General features: G+C 37.5%; 1 protein-coding gene across 4 annotated transcripts in view; it reads left to right on the forward strand.

The window, feature by feature from the left end:
* LOC129764411 (protein grainyhead) overlaps positions 1–22,611 on the forward strand; it is a 566,241-nt gene that overhangs the window by 101,562 nt on the left and 442,068 nt on the right. For all 4 annotated transcript variants that reach the window (XM_055763463.1, XM_055763466.1, XM_055763465.1 and 1 more), the window contains exon 2: positions 20,717–21,700. The gene's annotated coding sequence lies outside the window, so the exon portion shown is untranslated. The remainder of the gene's footprint in view (positions 1–20,716; positions 21,701–22,611) is intronic.

Here is a 22,611-nt window from a genome sequence, read left to right on the forward strand (position 1 = left end):
AAAATGAAAACCTAAACACAGAACATGCAGGAAAAAATGAAAGATTTCGAATGCTTATAGCTCGAACATTTCGTACTGGATAGGAGAGATGTTTGCATCACTTGATAGGGAATATTTCTACGCATCTATCGCAACTAACAAAATGTTGTTTTTCATTAGATAAACAATTGAATAACTGTAAAATATTAGGCGTTATCTAAACGCCCTAACTGCATCGTTTTGATTGGCCCGATTTACGGTTTCCCTAACACAGCCATCAAAACCAAGCAGCCTTGGGGAAATCGGCATTGCAAATACATGAAAGTAGGGGGACTTTTGTTCTCACCGAAATGTGTTCCCTAACACAGACTTCAAAACCAAGCAGCGTTGGAGAGATCGGCATTGGAAATACATGGAAATCGGAGGTGTTTTTGTTCCGACTGAAATGTGTTTCTCTACCACAGACTTCAAATCCATGGAGCGTGGGGAAATCGGCATTGCAAATACATGGAACTCGGGGGTATTTTTGTTCCGACTGAAATGTGAAATGACCTCATTTCTCAATTCTCCGAACGCTAGAAAATAGTTTCCTTTTCACATTAACATTGAGCGCACAGTCAATCGATTACAGCTTTGCTCCGATTGTTGTTTCCTTTAACCGAACTCCTTATCTTGAGGCTATAAGACCGATCATAAATCAGAAAAATCGCATTTAAATTCGTACAAATAAAAATAGGTGTAGAGGACGGATGAAGCCTGGCTACGGATGACGGCAACTGCCGTCGTGTTGTGTACGACCATTACCTGTGAAGGTGACTAGAAGACGGTTGGCGCCAAACGATATCACAGTGAAATCAGGCATATCATCATTACCTTCGCACGTGCCAAATACTTTTTTGTTAACTTGCTAATTTTTGTGCGTTGCTTTTTTGCATAAGTCACACATGAAAGCGAAACAAAAAAATGGGTGGGTTATATCTATGATATAACCGCAAGGTTTTTTTTTATCCCTTTTGTTTATTTTAGGCTCATCAACATTTTAGCTGTAACGGAGCCGAATTTTAATCGTGTACATGTCACATTGTTTATCATATCTATAATTAGCACATTACACAGTTGTCATTTTTCGGTGTTAGAGTATTCCCTTCTATACCATTCCATATGGTGCACATTTACACAGTAGCAGCCATTTAGGCGTAAGAGTTTTCTATCTGTTCTTCCATTATCCAGTTAGACCGGACAGCGGAGACAGTTGATTGATCATTGTTGAGTTATTTATAGAACAGCAGCCCGATGTGTCTTGCAGAGCAGAGCAGTTGTATGGATGAATCGATCTAATTTCGACCGTGGATCGATCTCCATCGCTGATGATGTTTGCGTGGACGTAGTTATTCTGTAACAACACAAAGATGGTCAATGAGGGCCCTGAGTTTTGAACTCACGATCGATCGCTTACTAAGCGAACGCGCAACCAATGTGGCTACGGAGACCCCCTAACCGCAAGGTTGACGTGGGACTATTTTAGCGTAACAATCATTTGTTTGTATTGATTAATTTTTTTGACGTGGGACTACGTCTAACCGGAATATATGGAGGGTAAAATGAAAACCTAAACACAGAACATGCAGGAAAAAATGAAAGATTTCGAATGCTTATAGCTCGAACATTTCGTACTGGATAGGAGAGATGTTTGCATCACTTGATAGGGAATATTTCTACGCATCTATCGCAACTAACAAAATGTTGTTTTTCATTAGATAAACAATTGAATAACTGTAAAATATTAGGCGTTATCTAAACGCCCTAACTGCATCGTTTTGATTGGCCCGATTTACGGTTTCCCTAACACAGCCATCAAAACCAAGCAGCCTTGGGGAAATCGGCATTGCAAATACATGAAAGTAGGGGGACTTTTGTTCTCATCGAAAAATGTTCCCTAACACAGACTTTAAAACCAAGCAGCGAAATCGGCATTGCAAACACACGAAAGAGCCTAGAGGCGAGTGAACTGAAAAGTTTAAACCCTCTTAAAGCCAAAAAGAAGAAAAAGAACACACGAAAGTAGGGGGAGCTTTTGTTCCCACCGAAATGTGTTCCCTAATAGAGATTTCTAAACCAAGGTGCCTGGAGAAATCGGTATTTCAAATTCATGCAAGTCGGGGGTATTTTTGTTCCGACTGGAATGTGTTTCCCTAACACAGACTTCAAATCCATGAAGCGTGGGGAAATCGGCATTGCGAATTCATACAAATCGGGAGTATTTTTGTTCCGATTGAAATGTGTTTCCCTAACACAGACTTCAAAACCGAGGTTTCTGGGGAAATCGGCTCTGCAAATAAATGCAAACTGCGAGTACTTTTGTCCTCGCTTGCCTTTGTGCAGAGTGGAATATGAAAATCGTGCAGACACTAGAAGCGAATGAACTTCCCAGTTTCAAGCAAATTCGAGATTCGAGAAGTATGTACACTTTTGGGATGTAAACTTCAGAGGGAAATGTAAAATAAAATAATCGTTTGATAATTTTTTTTTTCTTTATTGGAAAGATTTTCAGCCTTAGGCTGGTTCATCAAACGTTTGATAATTCTTCCGTACATATATTTTGTTCTAGTCATCATACCAAACGTAAAAGATCCGTCATTAAATTTACTTGTAACGAAGAACAATCAATCACAATAAATGAATTGACTTTACACGGCATTTGTTCATTTTTTTCACTCACAGAGCAAATATATTGAACTCAATTGAATTTGGAAACTGTTTCATTCAATCAAGAATTTAATCAATACAAACGAATGATTGCTAAGCTAAGGTACTTCCACGTGAACCTTGCGGTTATATCATAGATATAACCCACTCATTTTTTATTGAATGAAACAATTCCCGAATTCAATTGAATTCAATATATTTGCTTTGTGGGTAAAAAGATTGTATAATTCCATATAAGGTCAATTCATGCATTGTGATAAATTATGTTCTTTGTTACAAGTAAATTTAATGACAGTCTTTTACGTGTGGTATGATACCTAGGACAAAACAAGTGAACGGGAGAATTATCAAACGATTATTTTATTCAACGTTTCCTTCTGAAAGATGCGAGTTACTTCTGCACCCCCGGAAGACAGTTTTAAGGAAACATATTCTAGTTTGCACAAAGGTAAGCGAGTACAAAAGTACTCGCAGTTTGCATTTATTTGCTGAGCCGATTTCACATTTCAGTCGGAACAAAAATACCCCCGAGTTCCATGTATTTGCAATGCCGATTTCCCCACGCTCCATGGATTTGAAGTCTGTGGTAGAGAAACACATTTCAGTCGGAACAAAAACATCTCCGATTTCCATGTATTTCCAATGCCGATCTCTCCAACGCTGCTTGGTTTTGAAGTCTGTGTTAGGGAACACATTTCGGTGAGAACAAAAGTCCCCATACTTTCATGTAATTACAATGCCGATTTTCCCTATGCTGCTTGGTTTTGATGGCTGTGTTAGGGAAACCGTAGATCGGGCCAATCAAAATGAGGCAGCTAGGGCGTTTAGATATCGCTTAACATTTTAAATTTATTCAATTGTTTATCTAATGAAAAATAATATTTTAATTATTGCGATAGAAGCGTTAAAATATTCCCTATCAATTGATGCAAACATCTTTCCGATCCTGTGAGAAATGTTCGAGTTATAAGCATTCAGAATCTTTCATTTTTTCCTGCATGTTATGTGTTTATGTTTCATTTTACCCCCCATATACTCCGGTTAGATGTAGTCCCACGTCAATAAGTTAAAGAGAGAATATGTTGCACTTCCTTCAATGAAATATGCGCTTTCTAATTAAAATAGCTCAAAACGATCAGACACAAAAGTTACATAAATGACAGTAAATACACCTAACACTCGTGCAAGCAAAAAGTGAATGTAGTCATTTTGTAAACCCACAATCCAGCCGCATCCAATTCAATCTTTGTTTTCAATTACGAACCAAACGAGCTGCCGATCGTCGAGGGAGTTTTTTTTTCGCCATGTTTTCTCATAGACAATCCATTCCTTAATGCGCCAGCGCCATGGATTGTGTCTCACGATTTCAGCTCACCGCATCGCATCGCAGGCTATTACCGTCCGCAAAATAGGAAGGCGTACTTCCGAACGTTTGAATAGCTATACTTAGAGCCCTCGTCGTCCCCCGTCTCCTTGAGCGAATCCTCTTCCCGTGGCTGTGAATCGATTTTGCTTACTAGAAGTAAATTTCGGTTTTGATCGATAGTTTCACTGCAAGTGTGCTATTATTTTGGTGCACCTGCTGCTGAACGACTCCCCGAGGTTTGTTGGGTAATCATAAACGTATACAGATAGAGATGGTAAGCCATACGTGCACATCCGTGAGTAAGACGTGTTACGCAAATACCATTCCTAATGCTACTAGTTGATAAGACAATCGAACCAATGCACTGAATTGAGTTGAAGTTAAATATAATTCTTTTATTATTGTTGTCGAGAGTTTTAGATATCACCAAGGGGATGCCAAGCGGTTATCTTTTTGTAGCCAGCATAGAAAATCATTAGCATAGAAATCATAACTTAAAATTGAAAATGAAGTGCGATCCTGCGGTAGTGATTTTAGTTGCAAATCACCGAATAGAGCTTCCGGATGGGTATGGGTAACTATCCAACGGAATAATTGACTACAAACCATTGCAAATGCTGAACATATTTGTATCAATATTGACTCCAATCAATAAATAATGCGTGAGCCCTGAGCGCAAGCCTTAACTTTATGCTGCCTACGCTAAATTTGTGTTGATTGGGATAGGGTTGCCAAAGACTTTTGACGTAGAACTACGTCTTTCATTAAGGGTGTCAAATCAGAAAACAGGTCACGTTTTTATGAAATAAAGTTAACGTTAATAACTATTTTTGCCGCGAAAGGATTTTGGCGATTTACATACTAAAGGAATCAGAAATTCCGTAAGATTTGTTTAATATGCTAAACATTAGAATCCATTGGTTTGTAAATGGTTAAAATTCATGAAAACTTTAAGCGTTTCTATTTTCCCATACATTTGTTCTATCCATTTGTGTGCTTTCCCGAACAGAGCTGTCAATAACGAGCAACTTATCGACGACCAACCGAGGGGAAATCGTAGGATTCAAAGTCTCCGTGAGCAAAGGAAAAGTAGAAGAATGAAGGGGAATACTTGCCTAGAGTATAAACAGTGGATCTCGCTGCGACAAACTTTCATTCGGCATCGGACTGTTGAGCAATCCAGTTCACTTTGCTTTCGCTGCGCTTCGATCTAAGATTGGACCCCACCAGTGGTAATCCAACTTGGATAGCGTCGTTTGGTTTTTCTGTTTTTCGCTTTATTCGTATCGTGTGTTTTTTTTCCGCGTCATAAATTGGACGCTTCGCGTAGTGTGTGATGAGTAAGAAGAAGAGGAATGCAGGCTCGAGCCCTGCAAAAAACGAACGCATTGCCAGGGACAATAAAATTTCGAGGCAAGCGTCATCTAATGATGCACGCGATGTTGGTGCAGTGAAAAGCGCTCGCACTGAACCGAGCGAGTGGGACACCGCATCGAATAACAGCGGAGTAGGCGATTTCGGCGCGTCGGTCGAAAATGTAAACGCCGTTACCCAAGCAGCAACCAAAATCAAGCTCCCCCCGTTGGTGGTGAAGGCGATCGCTCTTGACAAACTCATCAGCGAATTCGCATTGATGGGTGTTACAGCAGAATACAAGCTGTGTGGTATAATTCAGTCTATTTTCCAAGCAGTTAACATAGTTTGTTTTCCGTCATCATAAGTGCTTCGTTGGTGCTTCGAGAATGCATCAATGCATTAAACTGGCGTTATGGCGAAGCAAGCGTTAAGGTTGTGCGCCGAAAAATTATTTGGGGAATACCAAGCATCTAGAATGTCTTACTGGAATGTTATAAGTTATTTGGGTTCGCGTGCCAGTCGCAAAACAGCCTCGAGCATGAGAAAGTGATGCAACTTTTTTCGATGCCAGTAATATTAACAGAAGCGTTTCTTTTGAGAATAGCGTAAAATGATGAGAAGTATTTATATTCCTAGTAGTTTCAAGCCACCAATGTATGACTCTGTATGCATGCTATGGCGAACGCTTGTTTGGCGCTTGGTTTACGTTGTACGAACGATGCCTAGAGGTGCAATTCCTTTGAGGCAATACTAAATAACATGTAGCATGATATTTGATACTTGCAAGTATTGTCATTGTTGTTGTTTCCATGCGGTGCCAAAGATATATTGATGTAATAATGAGATGTGGAATAATGGTGCTGGTGCAACATGTATATAATCGAGTCTATTGCCAATTGCGAAAAAGGCCACCGGAATAGCGTTCGAGGTATGAAATAAATTGCGACATACGATCAGCTAGTATATTGATTTGCGAGGGCATGGATGAATCATCAATCAATTATCGTCAACTGATTCTACAATGAAAAATCCATTTCAGAGATCTACTAAGCAGTTGTTTCTAAAATTTCACAACATCATAGAATAATATCCGAAGGTATGAACAAGCGACTTATATAAAATAACAGTGTAGTTCTACGTCAACAATGCGGTCTTGGACACAACCTCCTATAATTTTTTCTTTCAAAATTTAGCACCGGAAAAATCAGGGAATTCTCTCAGAGATTCTTTGTGTTGTCATTTTTCTACGCCCAGGAGATGATTTTCACACTACAACCAAAGTCGAATGGCTCCTATTTGAACGGAACTTTGCTTCGAAGACAGTGTATTTTCTACGAGTGGAAAGGATTCATGAGTAATTTTTGAAAAGGGCTATGCAGTTTAGCGTGAACTGAGCCATTTACTGCAGAAAAACTGCCTATACTCGAGTTGAAGTAAACTAATGAGGGTTTGTAGAAGTTCAGATTGAGTGGAAATATTTTTTTGAATTGAATTTCGAATAGCTCAAAAGCATTTTCTTCTCCCCTCACAGTTGGCTCGTGAAAAACTCGAAACAGTTCCGGAATTTCCATCCCACTTACATGATGGAGAATTTTCTCAAAATCAAATATCTTCGAGCTCAACTTCTAAAGTATTTTTCCTAATTTCAACACTTTTGTTAAACTTTATTAAAGGCATCCGTTTCTCAGGTATTCCAAATTTTAGTTGACCTCATTTGAATAATTTGACCTGTTTATACATTATTCGCCTGTTTTCGGCGATAATATTAGGTTTTCAAAACATATGATACATATTGAAACATGATTTTTAAATACTTTCATCTTAAAAGTAGCTCAAATAACATATAAGAAGAGTTTTGTCAAACGAAGGTCTGAAGTTTTGTCACCTATGGCAACACTTCTAGAACCGCGCATAACCCCACGTTTTGATTAGTCCAATTTGTTCAAATCAAATTGTACCGACCAAAGAAGCAACTAGAGCAGCAGCGAAATACAATTTGAATGCATTATTAACACTGTAAAAACGGTCGTAGCTATCCACCGTGCATATCATTCTATCCAAGGGAAATACTCCTCACTTTTGCCAACCTGAACATCAGCTAGCAGCAGACATAAGTATTTTCTAATGCTGAAAGCATATGTAGCAAAGCAGCAACATCATCATCATCATCAGCAGCAGAAGAAGCAAAAGAGTTCCAATTTTACCGTTGTCCAGAGGAGAACGTTGAGCCTCCGTTATCAACAAAACAGTGATAAAATATTGTTCGGTTGACACACCACCACAGGAAACGTTGTTTTTTTATTATAACGCGTAATAAGTTCATAGATTGATCTCCAAGATCATGCGATTTGACACCGTTGAACTATTTTTTGTTCGGCTACATGAAGTCTCTGATCTACGCCGAAACATTAAAGTTGATACATTCAAAAACTGTGCAAACACTGTGCATGACAATCGCAACAAAGTATTGTTTGCGTCAGCTTCGGATCATCGAAAGCTTATAATTTTTGCTGACCCTCTGGAAGCGGATGAGAAATTAATGATAAGCAAGTAAATGGAAACGGGGATCTGTATTTTTTCTTTTACCGAAATCGACGACTTTTTTTAGGCTTTCACTCATATGTGGGTAAGATAAACAGATGGTTGAGACCGGTGCTTCTTCTAAATGTTATTCTATAATATTTAAACCACTCTGTGACAATGATCTGATGCAACAGAATTAGTTTATTTCGCGTAATTTTTGAATTAGAGTCGGTTTAAAACAAACAGAGCCCGAAATAGTGAAAAAGATCAATAACTCTGTCATTTTTGAAATTCGAACATATGTGTAGAAGAATTTTTTCATCCAACATAATCTTCTATCATCTCCTGAAAGAATTCAAATTTTTATGTGAAAACAATATTTAATGATTTTAGGGAGATGAATCAAAAAACAACTTCTGTTATAAAGGGTGTGTCACATCAAATTGCATCACGGGAAAAACGCTGTAGAAATTCGCCCAGTAGACCGATCCTTTTGAAAATTTTAGACAGTAAAATAAAAACTATTAAACAACTTTTAGCATTTTCTTTTTATTCATACTTCGAGCCCAAGCCCGTATGCTCGCACCTTCCTCTTTACCCCGTCCATAAGGTTCTGTACAACGTCAGGTTGTAGTTTTTTTTTAACAGAAATCCATTTTCTCTTGAAGTCCGCCTCCGATTTGACAACTTTTGGGTTCTTCCGGAGGGCCTGCTTCATAATCGTCCAATATTTCTCTATTGGGCGAAGCTCCGGCGCGTTGGGCGGGTTCATTTCCTTTGGCACGAAGGTGACCCCGTTGGCTTCGTACCACTCCAACACGTCCTTTGAATAGTGGCACGAGATCCGGCCAGAAGATGGTCGGGCCCTCGTGCTGCTTCAATAGTGGTAGTAAGCGCTTCTGTAGGCATTCCTTAAGGTAAACCTGAAGAAGGGGGCCACCGCTTTCCGCAAGAGCAGATCGCTTGCCACACCATGTACTTTTTGGCAAACCTGGATAGTTTCTGCTTGCGAATCTCCTCCGGAACGCTGGAATTGTCCTCTGCGGAGAAGAACAACAGGCCCGGCAGCTGACGAAAGTCCGCTTTGACGTAGGTTTCGTCGTCCATTACCAGGCAATGCGGCTTCGTCAGCATTTCGGTGTACAGCTTCCGGGCTCGCGTCTTCCCCACCATGTTTTGCCTTTCGTCGCGGTTAGGAGCCTTCTGAACCTTGTATGTACGCAGGCCCTCCCGCTGCTTGGTCCGCTGGACGAATGAACTTGACAAATTCAGCTTATTGGCGACATCCCGGACCGAACTTCTCGGATCACGTCTAAACTGCTTAACTACGCGCTTGGGATCTTTTTCACTGACGGAGCATCCATTTTTGCCGTTCTTCACCTTCCGGTCGATGGTTAGGTTCTCGAAGTATCGTTTTAGTACTCTGCTGACCGTGGATTGGACGATTCCCAGCATCTTACCGATGTCCCGATGTGACAACTCCGGATTCTCGAAATGAGTGCACATGATTAATTCACGACGCTCTTTTTCGTTCGACGACATTTTTCCAAATTTACGAAAAATTGACAGTGAAGCATGGCCAACGTGATCTATACACTCTTATCTGATTATAAGCGAAAGCTGAAGATATATTTCCTAAAAATTAAATTTCTACAGCGTTTTTTCCGTGATGCAATTTGATGTGACACACCCTTTATTCAAAAAACAAAAATATATATGTATAACAATGTAATAATTCAACGTTAAGGAGAAAGTTAATTGGCTGTTATAAGTACAGTGAAGTAAAAATCGTAATTTTTTAAATGTTGGGTTATGTATGTGATATAACCACAAGATAGACGTAGGACTTCCGTTTGGTTCTATATCAAATTATCATCGAAACTTCGTTCTTCACTTCACAGATTTCGTTCATCCCGGCGGCAGAAAAGAAATGGGATTGGGAAGTGTTTAGGCGAGTGAGCGAGACCATTCTCCTGGCACTTTACAATCTCAACTAAATAAATTTCCTGTCCTGTCCAGTGTTGAATTATAGGGAATCTTAACTTCTGCAGTTCGTTTGTCTCTAGCCCTGAGAAGGGACTTTGTGGACATACAAAGACACTTCATTGTCGCTCGACACTCGTCAGCTAACCATGTTCGCTCCACAAATATCAAACCACGTTCTTGAGGGATTTCCGAACGGGTACCAGTTTATATACAGATTTGTGTGATTGCAATTTTCGAGCTCTTGAAACAATTTATCGGATGAAAAGTAACAAGCATACAATTCTTGGTCATTTTGTCTTTCAAATGAAGTGATTATCATACCACTCTGTTCAGCCGGCAAGTAGGTATTACGTTCAAAACGTTGCACTCCAAGTATAACGCTCTCGTTTTCGAAAAATTCTTACAGCCCGGTACAGAAATGAAAGACGTAGTTCAACGTCAAGAGAATCTTGATTGATAGAAGCAGTTAATTTTATTATGCATTTTAGGAATAAAATTAAGAACGTTAATTAAGTTTTTTACTTCCGAAATGTTTCTTAAGTTCACTTATTTGTATGTTTCAAACCTATCTCCTTTACTAAATTTTCTCATGTTCCAAATGAAAGCATCACTTTCATGCTAAATAGCGTATTTTTTTAAGTAGATCCAAGTCAAGGCAAACAGATGTCGGAATAAAGAAGGTCAATAACTAATTGTTGAGATTTGATCTTAAGCATAAAAAGATTTTTTTCCATCAAATGTGATCCTTTATAACCTCCTGAAAGACTCAGATATATTTCTTTTTTATTTAATAAAAGTGTTTCCTAACTTTAAGGGGATGAATCTAAAATTAATTTCTGTTTCACAAAACAAAACACTACATGACGAATTTCATGCCAACTCGTCTTAGGAGTTGGCAGCCCCATCTCCGATAGCAGTGAAACGTTGTGGGTGTAAAGACATGGGTCATTAAAGCAACTTTGCATACTTGAAATATTCGAAAAATAATTAGACTACTTTTTGGAAAAGCAATTTTTTTTTCTTAATTTTTTACAAAAAATTTAGCTTAAAAACTATGATACCTACAAAATTTATGTCAAAGGATGAAATGTAGGAAAATGTTTAAATTTCTACAAAAAAAAAAAGTACCAAAACTTCTTTGGAAAAAAAATTCGCTGACAAAAAAGTTATTTTAAAAATTAAAATTCATTTTTCTCAAAACATATTTTTTTAAATCCCAAGAATATATATACCCATAGCCCTTACAATTTCCAACAAGTCGTCCATACATCGGAAGATGGGAACTTTTGCAGGGAAAAAGTTTTTCGAACAACAACTTTTCCATGTTTTCTTTGAAAAAAATACAACTTATCCTAATTTTGTTTAAAGTCAAGATAGCGATATAGTGTATTCGACAAAGTTTTAGATCTTGTTAAAATATAAACTTTTGTCGAAGACATCAACTTCCTATCTTTTATAGTTTTTGGAATATATGCCATATTTGTATGAAGACTCCTGAAAAAACAAATGTTTTGCTCGTAACATTTTTGTGTGTAAATTCTCACGTTTGACATGTTCTTGACATATTTTTCCAAATAGAGAAAAGTTAGCAGAGCATTAAAAATGCGATAATTTATACATAAAAATGTAACGAATTGAACATTAATAACATTTTTTCAAAGAAAAACATCAACAAGTTGTTGTTCGATAAACTTTTTCCATGTAATTGTACCCATCGTCCGAGGTATGGAAAATATTTTGGAAATTTTAAGGGCTATTTATATCTATTTTCTTCAGAATTTTTAAAGCATATGTTTTCGAGAAAAATGAATTTTAATTTTCTAAATATTTTTTTTCAATGAATTTTTTTCCAAAAAAAATTTTTGATTATATATAGTGAACTAAGTTTTGGAAACTGTAAGCAATCGAGTCTGCCATGGAGTGGGTGTTAAGCGGAAGACACGGTTGTTTGTATTTAGCAAAGCAAAAAGATAACTTCATTATTTTTCTTTGTATTTGATTGATTGAATTGATTGAACCACAACTGAAAGAAAAATAAGATGCTTTTCGAATGAAAATTTTAACCAATTCTTATTCTTCTTATTCTTCTATCAAATTTGATCGTCCTACCTTTTATTTGAAAGATGTGTACCTCAGCTCCAGAACGTAGTATAGTTCATTGTATTGAAGTATAAACAAGCAATATTTTTGTCGCATTGGAAATGCGAATTGAATACCGATCAAACGCCATTTGCGGGATTTTTTAACGCTTTTCGACGTAGAACTACGACTTTCATTAAGGGTGCCAAATCAGAAAACAGGTCACGTTTTTATGAAATAAAGTTAACGTTAATAACTATTTTTGTCGCGAACGGATTTTGACGATTTACATACCAAACGAATCGGGAATTCCCAAAGATTTGTTTTTATGCTATATATTACAATCCTCTGGTATGTAAACGGTTTAAAATGATGAAAACTAAAAGCATTTCCATTTTCCCATACATTTGTTCTGCTTATTTGTGAGCTTCCCTACCCATGCTGTCAATAACGAGCAATCTATCGGTGAGTAACGGAGGGGGATGATTTAATGTCTCCGTGAACAAAGAAAAGAGAAGAAGAAGAAGAACGAAAAGGAATATTTCCCTAGAACATAAATATTGGATCTCGCTGAGGTAAATTTTAAGTATCGTTCTAGATACGAAACAATGAACATCGCTTGTTCTTCCTGGTTTTGCGTCAACACATGTCTTCATTTCGGATTGAACTGTGGACGCGACCAAATTACTTACTCGCTGATGTCTCTAGCATTGCAATCTTTACATCAAACTGGCGTCATTCCATTTAGGTTCTGGCCTACATAATTGTGTGGGGAATCATCAAACTAGGCTATCATCAGCTCACCAAGAAAATAATTCTTATGGAATTTTGTGTGTGATTCGGTTTCGCATGACAGTAGCAAAACTATCTTCACCAATGATGGCAGCTAAGCTCGGAAAGATCGGAAATATTAATATAAAGAGCTTCTGTTGAGAAGAACGCAACGCGGAGATAACTGTGTGTATATTTAGTTGCTTCAACTCATCGATATATGGCTTTGTGTGCGCACGTGTGTGCTCCATAACCCGTACGTAAAAATGGTACATGTTCGCTGCGCCGAAACCCTGTCGTGATGCAATAATCGCCTATTGTTTTATGCTGTGATGGACGTTCGTTGGGGGGTACAAATTATGCAGTCGTGAAAATATTTGGCGCTAGGGTAATGAATCTCTGCTGAGAAAAATATTCTGTCTTTTTCATTACTCCAAACAGTTAACAAGTTGTTATGAGATGTGGAATAATGGTACTGATACAACATGTATATAATATATAGCGTTCGTATAAGTATATATAGGAATAGCGTTCGAGGTAAACTTTCAATGCATTGCGACTTACGATCAACTAGTATATTGTTGTGCGAGGACAAAAATTAATCATAAATCAATTATCGTCAACTGATTCTACAATAAAGAAAACCATTTCAGGTCGACCAAACCATTCTACTAAACAGTTATTTCTAATATTTCGCAGCAATATAAACTAATATCCGAAGTTATAAACAATGAATAAAATAACATCGTAGTTCTACGTCAACAATGCGGTCGTGTCTTGGACACAACTTCGTATAATTTTTTTTTCCTAAAAAAAGTTCAGTTGACAATCATCGTTTGGTTGTCGAAACTTACACAGAAACTTGTGAGAGGTGCTTCAAACTGTTCAGAAGCAAAGGTTTTTATTGAGTTGATGATGAACATGGAAGGGCACTGCGAAATATAAGAAAACTTATGAGTTGATGCTGACAATGACAAGAAAAACTTTTTTCAATATTTTTGGGTCTAAAAATAGTGATATTTTTAATCGTCGATCGTTATTTCGTTATTTCGAGAAAAACAAGTTTAATGGTAGGATAGAGCACTCATGTATTAGAAACAGCAATGTCATTTTTTGTAGTAATTTTACGACGAAGACCTTAATCAGACGTTTTTGTGGACGACATCAGGAGAAAACAAATCGAATGAACGTTTAATTAAGCCCGAGAGCGTTTTCAAAAATTCAGTACTTCGGAGAAAAAAGGGAGGTCCCAAGAGTCAATTGGTTCCGAAGCTCGCAATCTTAATCACTTCCTGCATAACGACAGCCACTTCATTCCGGAACACACTGTGCGGCAGCATATCTTACCTCAAAAAGCATATATTGCACCCAAATAACCCCGAGTCCCCGAGATCTATAAAATTAACTTTCGAACATCGAAATGAAATTCGATTTCGCCGAGCTAATTCAGACAAGTTAATCAAACGGCGACAGCGATCGGCGGCTAATAAAAATTTCGAATTGAAGCGCTTTTCTTATGGGCGTATTCATTTATTTTTTTTCGTCCTCTGTCCTCAGTTGTTCCCCTTAGCGGGACAGTAAACAAAAGTATTAAACAGAGCACGTAAAATTGTCAGGTCGCCCACGCGACTCTTTCATCCGCGCTGGGTTTTAAGTACACACGAACAGGGCGAATTCGGCTTATTATTTATTTTTCCGCTGAGTCCGTTTCAAAAGGGGTTTTAACAGCAGCAACACGGCTTTTTTTGCTCCTCATGTGTGCTGTTGTGTTTATTTAAATTGGGAACACCTACTCGCTGACGTTGGGACAAAAAAAATCGGGTATTCGACAAGATTCGTCCGTGTGTGTCTGACTGACGGGATATTAATTTGGCGGAGAGGAGGCTGACAGCGAAGAAAAGTGGGGTTTAATTAAAATAAATTCGAAAATATATCACGGCCAGGATTACGATGTGATATCAGGCGAGGATTAATTCCCCACCTAACGGGGTGATTGCGAAATCATATTAATGGTTACGGCTGACCCGAGGTGACGTGTGACGATTCAGAAAAGTTAGTCTTTCTTCCATGGCATTCATTACGGAGGTCCTAATTAAAGTTAATGGTCTTAACACAGAATTGGTGCTTACATTTTATTTTATTCTCTCCTTTCTTTTGTGTTTTTATTCATTAGAAACGAAATCGTTTCATTTTGAGTGGTACTTCCCGCTCTAAACTCAGTGCGTACTTAGTTGAGTGATTGGGCAGTTTTTGCTTTTAATTGTAAGATTGAATATTTCATTCATCGTTCCAAATCCGCACAAGTTTTGTGGTTAGCACTGATTCCGTCATCAGCTCAAGTACGAGAACCATTTATTCTAATTGTGATACGCTTATTTTTCTCTATAAGCGAGTCATATGTTAGAGTAATGGCCCATTTGGTAATTCTATTGAGCTTGTTGCGGTAACTGTGTGTGAGCTGCATATTTTATTTTCAATCTACAGCGCATCACGCATATGTATGCAAGATAAAAATTCCCCACTGTGCAGTGTCTAAATATTTAATGAAATGCTCAATGATGAAAGCGGCCACATCCGCATAAAGAATATGCACTGAGAGTTTTTAATCAGCAATTTTAATGTAGTTCTCGAACGGATTCTATAATTTCTGCTGGCATCTATCCTGAAACATTTTCTAAATACAATTTTGATTTACTACAGTGATAGGCATAAAAAGCCCACCTTGCACATTTAAAACCTTTCTCAATTTCAGGATTATTTTATCAAAAGCTGCTACCGTAATTTCATAGAAATGTATAATATATATTACTCTCTCAAGTAATTAACAAGAATTGCCATTTTTGTTAGATTTAGTTTACTTCCTTACATGACTTCTTTAAAGTGTGCAAATATGCGATGACAAAAATAAAAGCCCATCCCCAAAAAATAGAATTCAAATCATTCAAAGCCTTACTCAAAGGCCCCCCGTTTACACATGTTATGACAGCTAGGGCTGTGCGATATTATTTACAACCTTGTGTTTCAGTGATTCTGTTCATGCGATTAAAAAATTTTTTTTTTCACGTTAGCACATAAAAGTCGACTGCTGTTGCAAGTGCGAAATCTTGGTCTGGATCATTTGCAGCATATTTCACAGCGGAAGATTGCGGAGAAGTTTCAAATAAGCCAGGGAGCAGTCCTTGAAATTGTGCACACGCACAAAGCTTACGGTTCGCTTGCTGACATATCCGGAAGAGGCCGTCGTCGGAAAACGGACAGCCGCACGGATCAACGAATCATCCAGGAAGTGAAGAAATCTAAAAAATAGCATGAAGAAATGAGGGGTAACTCATAGGTTTTGAGTGATTTTGATATAATTTTTTTGGAGGTGGACTTTTCTTTTTGTCAATGCACATATTGAAGAAGATGTAAGGGAGTGAACAAAATTTTAAAAAAATGGCAAAACTTGTTAATCACTTGAACAAGTAATAGTTAACAAACAATTCTTTAAAATTACGGTAGCAGGTTTTCGATAAAATAGTCAGAAATTAAGAAAAGTATCTAACCATCCAAGGTGGGCTTTTTATGACTACAGGGAAACTTCGATATAACGTACCCTCGTTATAACGTACATTTTACCTCGATATAACGTACACATTTCCAAAGTGTAAAGGAAATTTTTTTCAATATTTTTTTTCTGATAGAACAATGAAATATCTGTATTGTAATGCTAAAACAAGTTTTGTACCTTCAATCAATCCCGAAATACAGCTGGTTTTGTAATTCCGGATTCTAAACGAATCAAGTTTTAATCAACAGTACGAAGGGAAACATCATGAGAAAAGCTGGCTTCGTCTTCTGATTGAAGTTATTCATTAACTTTACTAAAACAGCAAAACAATAATGTATTATAGACTACGTTTGCGAGTACTTTATTATGCTTCGATATAACGTACAATTCGATACAACGTACAATTTTGAAAGTGAAATGTACGTTATATCGAAGTTTACCTGTATCACTGTGCATCTTACAGTATATCCTCCAACTTTAAGATCCGTTTGTTGAGTATACGACTAATTTTATGCCATCTAGATACTTCAAATCTTCGAAAAAGAATTAGACTTCTTTTTGAAAAGGGTCAATTTTTTAAATTTATAAAAAATCGAAATTTTATTTAAAAACTGTATTACCTTCAAAACTTTGGTCGTAAGAAAAATGTAAGAAAAATGAAAAAAAAATTAAATATAAGAAATTATTTGAATTTTCATAAAAGAAATACCAAATTTTAAAATTATACTGGAAAAAATATACTACAAATTGAAATTCATTTTCCTCAAAAATATGTTTTTTCAAAGAAAACGTGAGAACGTTGATAATTTTTTATAAGTCAGGAAGTTTTTAAATTATTTTTTTTAAAGACTTCAAATTTAAAAAAAACATAATTATTACAAAAATGTCGATGCATTCTAAAATAAAATTCGAAGTGGTTAACAAGTGGGTTGCATAATATAATTGCGTAGTCCAACGTCGAAAATACGCGGTCGTGTCCTAGATACAACCCCTTACATTTTTTTTCAGTTTAATTTATTCTCAATTTTTGGTATTTTTTCATGAAAATTTAAACATTTTCCTGAATTTTATTTCATATTATCGTTATCGTAAAAAAATAAAAAAGTAGAAGTGTCTAAGCCTAGGAGAACGACGGAAGTTTGACGTAGGACTGTGATTGCTCAGTACAGTTGTTTTGTTTTTAAATGTAATTCTTTTCGTTGTTCAGAGATCTGTTAGTATAACTCTTTTGAAGCTCCAATTAGTAGCCATGAAAAAAGGCCGTTTGTTATATTACTCATAACCGTCAAACGCATTGTAACGAACAAAAAAAGAAAATTAGCGTCTGGCAGGAAGTTTAACTGTCTAACTGAGAATGATTAATGAATATCAGTGTGACACATAACAGGGTGGAATGGTAGATGAAGTATATGTGGGTCGGTAAACAAAAAAAGTATCGTCTTTGATTACATTGAATATGAAGGTGAATAAGTTTACCGAAAATATATATATATCTATATATATGTATAAAAGTGGGATGTTGTCTGTCTGTCTTTTTGTCTTTCTGTCTGTCTGATTCTTATGTACTCGAAAACTACTGAACCGATCGACATGAAAATTGGTATGTAGGGGTTTTTGGGGTCGGGGAAGGTTCTTATGATAGTTCGATACCTCTCACCCTCTGTAAGAGGGGGCTGCCATACAAATGAAACAAAAATTGCTGCATAACTCGAGAACTAATCAAGCAAATGGAGCCAAATTTGGCATGTGAAGGTTTTGGGTTGTAAGAAACGTTTCTATGGTAAGTAGACACTCCTCCCCCTTCTCTAAGGTAGGGCTGCCATACAAATGAAACACAAATTGCTGCATAACTCGAAAACCAATCAAGCAAATGGAGCCAAATTTGGCATCTGAAGGTTTTAGGGGGCAAGAAACGTTTCTTTCGTGAGCATACACTCCTCCCCCCTCTCGAAGGTGGGGGGGGTCTGTCATACAAATAAACCACAAATTTCTGCATAACTTGAAAGCCAATCAAGCAAATGGAGCCAAGTTTGGCATGTGAAGGTTTTAGAAGACAAGAAACGTTTCTATGGTGAGCAGACACTCCTCCCCCCTCTCGAAGGGGGGTGCTACCATACAGATGAAGCATAAGTTTCTGCATAACTCAAGAACTAATCAATCAAATGGAACCAACTTCGGTATATGGAGGTTGTAGGGGGCAATACACGTTTTATGGCAGTTTGACACTCCTCCCCCCTCCCTTAAGGGGGGCTGCATTACTCGAGAATCAATCACGCAAACGAAACCAAATTTGGAATGTGAGGGTTTTCGGGTACGAGAAATGTTTCTATGATGGTTTGACACCCCTTCTTCCTCTGGAATGGAGGGGAGGGGGGTTCCAAAAAATTAAAACACATATTTAAATCAAACATATTCCAACCAACAATTGACAATTGAAAATTTTCGGAAAACTCTGAAGAAAGTGAGAAAATTTGCGAAAATTCAATTCCCATACGTTTTACAATTTCATAGTGACAAGCGTTGTTAGTCCATTTGATATTTACGCTAACGAAATTGATATTTGTTTGAAAGTGGAAATTGATTTTAATGTGGTAAAACTCAATCCTATAGCTTATTCTATCTATATAAATAAAAATCAATCGCCGAATGTTTTGATAAGAGCAAAACTCGAGAGGAATTGTCCGATTTAGGGCTGTCTTAATTCTATCATATTTTATGTGTCAAACATTTATTTCATGTAACGGAGAAACATGTTATTTGCAAGTGGTTGGAAAATCTTGAACGAGAATTGTGTCTGAAAATAATCCCCTAATAATAATATTATAATGACGAGTTTTGGTAGAAGTACTAGGAATTTTAGAGTAAAACGATATTTTAAAGGGTAGACTAGATGATCAATCATAGAACAGTTCTGCGATTGGACCCATGAACGTGCGCTTAGTAAGAAAACGTGCGGGACGAAGTTTGCCGGGTCAGCTAGTACATTATATAACTTCGCGCTTGTGAAAACGGTTGATGCGATTTCTATAAATCTCATCATATTTCTTCACCTGAATATATAACTAAACTGAACCCACCGTACAATATACAGAAGTCATTCACTAACTGGACTATCTTCAACTGGACCTATCTATAACAGGGTGTACGTTAACTGGGTTCAATTTGAAGTATTGCTATTGCTGTTTTGCAGTCCAGTTAGCGAGTAAAAATTGATAATTATATTGATTCTCCGGCCCAATTAACGAACGATCACTATATGGGTGGCACTTTTCTCGGTGCTTCGTTAAATTCTTGCATGAAATTTGAGTGATGCATGAAACCTTGCATCTGATTATTTCAAAATGTTTACATTCAAAAAAGATCTTTGTTTGGACGAATTATTGCACTCAATTTTGTGTTGCATACACCATTCATGGGAACATGGGGTTGAAAGAAATAATGCATAATACATGATTTACCTCCGCTCACAAAACATGCCTCTTTTATTTGTTAAATTGGTCACTTGTTTCATTATTTTCACTGTGTATGTCTCAGGCGAAAAAATTGCTGTCTAAAGGTATATATTATAACATATATCGTAAGAAAGATTCTGCGTAATATGCATTTGAATTTTTGAAAATTTGAATACCCTAATAAACGTTACATTATTCGTAGAGTGACCCCCTATATAGAAATCGAAGACGTAGTTCTGCGTCAAAAAACTGGCTCTTTTCAAGAAATAGTCGAATACTTTTTTGAAGATTTCGAATGTGAAGTTACTAAGTTGCGTACACCCACAACGTTTCACAATCTGAAATAGTGCTACCAACTCCTAAGACGAATTGGCATGAAATTCGTCATACGCAACACACCTAAAATGGCGGTATTCAATAAAACGGAAACACGTTTCACATAAACTCAACAAAAAGAAACAACTTCAGTCGATATAGAACGATATGTCATTTTCGGAATGCCAGTTCCGATCCGTTAGTGCTTTTCCGATGCGACATTCACCGCTAATTAGACACACTATTAAATGTTAGTTAAAAACACGTCACAACATCGTTCCATCGTCTCGATTCTGATGAATATGCCAACATACGACACGCTTAAGGTTCATCCCGGCACACATTAGTGTAATTTATGGTCTACCTCACCTTACAAGGACCAAAACTGCAGTCGAAATTAGCATACATCAGCAACAATTCCCCGTCCACAATTAGCATCGGTAATTTATTCGCGGTACGCTACGGAAAACGCTGCTGCACGCGCGAACTGGGAATGCTCTTAAATTGCTTGTAAGCCGTATACACTTTGAGCGCAACCAGTGCAAAATTGAAATATAATTTAATATTCATCAGCAATCGAACTAATCTACCGGCAATTTCCCGCTCTTTTCCCTTCTCTTTCTCCCTGACCAGCTCTGTGACCACTGTGATATTGCGGCACACCACAACACCACCCGGGACAGGACAGGACAAAGAGCTTCAGACCCCCACACGAAGTGCTTGCCGCCGTTGCCGCCATCCGTCGTTTTCTCCTAATCGCACCCGCACCCGCGCCTTCGCCCAGTCAGCTGTGAAAACAGCACCGTTTGAAACACAGGGAAATTAATATGCAAGAATCGCAGCTAATAGCGGTCCCTTCGGCTCCAAACGGCAACGAAAATCCGCCATGCACCTGAATGTGTGGCTGCGCCCGGCACAGATAAATGATGAATGAATGGAGGTAATGAATGCAATGAATGTCTACTGCGATGAACGAGAGCAACGACAAAAAAAGTAATAGCCAATGAATAGCTGAGGCGCCAATCGCAGCATAAAAACAAACGAATGAATGGCAGGGCTTCCCATTTGCAATGCAAACACTTGTTTTTTTTGTTGTTGAAGAATTTACCTGTCAGCTGAATGTGTTTTGTAGAGCGTGATAAGGTGTAGAATACTAAGTGCATTTTTGCTGAAGATTTTTTTTTATCTGTTATTCATAATTTTCGACGAATCCCTTCCCGTCCAAGTGCCATAGTCAACTCAAGTGCGTCGCCATAGTAATAGCTTATTTTACGTGTGTACAACAAGAAAAGCCCACAGTGCAAAGCCATCAAGAAACGAGATAAAAATAGAAGAAGAAGAAGAAGTAATAAGTGTGTTGTGTTAAAGCATGAGAAAAAAATGATAACAATTTAGCAGGCGTGTAAATTGAATGTCCGCTCCGACCGATGACAATTTTATAAACACTTAAGTGAACAAGTTTTTCGAGTGGCAGTGGCAGCAGCAGCAGCAGCATCAACATCAGCGGGGAAATAAACAGCAGACAAGCATTCGACAGCATCAAAAAGTATGCTGGAGTACGACTGAGCCTCTAAGTGTGCGAATGTGGGGATACCCATTGATTTGATTATGTAATATGTAAGTGTTCAAGCTGAATGTTGCTGAATGATTGATGAAATGCAAGAATGTCCCATAAATATATCTCAATTGAAAATTACAGGCGAATTCTACAGCATTATGAGTGATACTTTCAGCTGTTAATAGTGAATGAAGATGCCAGAGGCACAGGCTTGTAAAATGAAATATAGTTCGATTATGCATTCATAAAGCGAAACTATCAAGCTACAACTAAACTTTTTTTGTTATACAGTAAAACCTGTTTTTGTGCGATTTTTTTTTTTTGCGGTTTTCTGTTCTTGTGCGTTTTTTTTTTTGGTGCGATTTTTATTTGTGCGGTATATGACAAGAAGCATTCTTGGCGAAGTTATCGTCCATTCAGTTTTTTTTCGATGCTTTTTTTGCATTTCAGTGCGAAAAAAGCATATTTGCGTTTCAATTATCCACTTCTGAAATCATTCCCCTCCTCCCATCAAACGCTGCAAGTTTTTCTAAGTTTTTGATATCACATGATATCTAACAGCATCACGTTTCTGAATGCAACTAAAAGCACGAAACAGCCACGCGCAACCGAAGAGGCAAAGGGTCCCATCGCAAAGCAGGGAAACAAAAGGAAATTGAACGGTGAACGGCGTGGATTTGAGTTACTTTCTTGGGGGAAACTTTTTTTATGCGGTCCCTATCTACCGCACAAAAAAAAGCTTTGCCTGTATTAACTTTTTCTCTCTACCTATAGTAATAATAAACAAGCTCCTGTTTTAGTCATGAGTCAACGTTTTGAAGTAGGACTACGTCTAACCGGAAGATATAGGGGGTGAAATGGAAATCTAGGCACTGAACGAGTAGGAAAAAATGCAAGATTTGGAACGCTTATAACTCGAGCATTTCTCAATAGATCGCAAAGGTTTTTGCATCAATTGATAGGAAATATA

The sequence above is a fragment of the Toxorhynchites rutilus genome, chromosome 2, assembly GCF_029784135.1.
Source record: "Toxorhynchites rutilus septentrionalis strain SRP chromosome 2, ASM2978413v1, whole genome shotgun sequence".
NCBI classification, from domain to species: domain Eukaryota; kingdom Metazoa; phylum Arthropoda; class Insecta; order Diptera; family Culicidae; genus Toxorhynchites; species Toxorhynchites rutilus.